Genomic DNA, 1,206 nt, shown 5'->3' with positions numbered 1-1,206 from the left:
ATCTTTTCCCAAAATGGATTGTACCAGTTAAGAAGAGAGCTGGTCAGATCTAGCCAGGATCTTTTGAAAGTGAGAAGAGTCTGGGCAGATCTCAAGTGGTGTGCATGTCAACCTTTCTTTGACAATGAAGCTTCAACCAAAAATATTCCAGCCTGGTCCACGTATTTAGATCGAAGATTAACTCACACTCCAGTATTAACAACACCAGCACACTTCTACTATTCAACTTCACAACCGTGCTGTGACAACAGTCACACAAAACTGCTGGAGACACAGCTGTGAAGCTGCTCTGTGCTCAGCAGGAGGCTGCAGGAACCCCCAAACAGACCACAGAGTTCTTAGCCAACATTTTCAAAAGTCAACAGAGTTTTCAAAGCTATGAAAAGCTACAGAAAAAAGTGGAGTTGGCATAAAAAAAATAGTTTCATATTCATGCATAATGGCAACCTGAACTTAATGGCTTTTTACAAATTAGGATGTCTCTGGTCTGCGTTTTACCACAAGAGGGAGCCACAGCACTGCCAGCACCAGCTTAACTTGGATGAAACTACTATGGAAGGCTTTGATCCTGCCAGGAAAGAAAGCACCAACTTTTGGGAGAAACAGGGGATGAAAAGCGTCCTCAGTCCCCGCAGCACTCTAAGCAGACAGACCAGGAGTTCCAGACACGCAGGGGGGGTTAACCAAGCCCCTCTGGGATGCAAATGTAACACTCTGTGGATGAGCCTCAACAGACAGCCCCATTCCTGCAATACACGATGGCAGCTCCATTCCCTGCAGGGTGAGGGAGAACACTGCTGTTCTCCTGCACTGTGCCAAAAGAAAGTGACTTAGAATACAGTTTGATTTTATTAAAACTTACATAGGTTGGGGGTAATTGGTTTGTATTTGGTTGGTTGGGTTTTGTCCACCTGTTTTTTAAATCTCACTTCCTATTTTAACAGAAAAGTAATTCTGGAACAAGGTTACCTCATTTTGTTTGCTTGTTTTCTAATATTCTTTCTTATAACAAGTTCTGGATAAAAGATAGCACATACAGAGTCTCAGCTCTTATGAAGTGGTTTTTCATCATTCTAATTGATGTGCAATTTGGTTCATGCACACAAACCAGTGTTATGGAATATTTAGGTTTAATTGCTTGACAACTGTCATCAGCTGCAGCAACACTTATCAATAATGGCTATCAATCAATTAACACTGCACAAG

Source organism: Pithys albifrons, chromosome 7, assembly GCF_047495875.1.
Source record: "Pithys albifrons albifrons isolate INPA30051 chromosome 7, PitAlb_v1, whole genome shotgun sequence".
NCBI lineage: Eukaryota > Metazoa > Chordata > Aves > Passeriformes > Thamnophilidae > Pithys > Pithys albifrons.
This window is presented reverse-complemented; position numbering follows the sequence as displayed.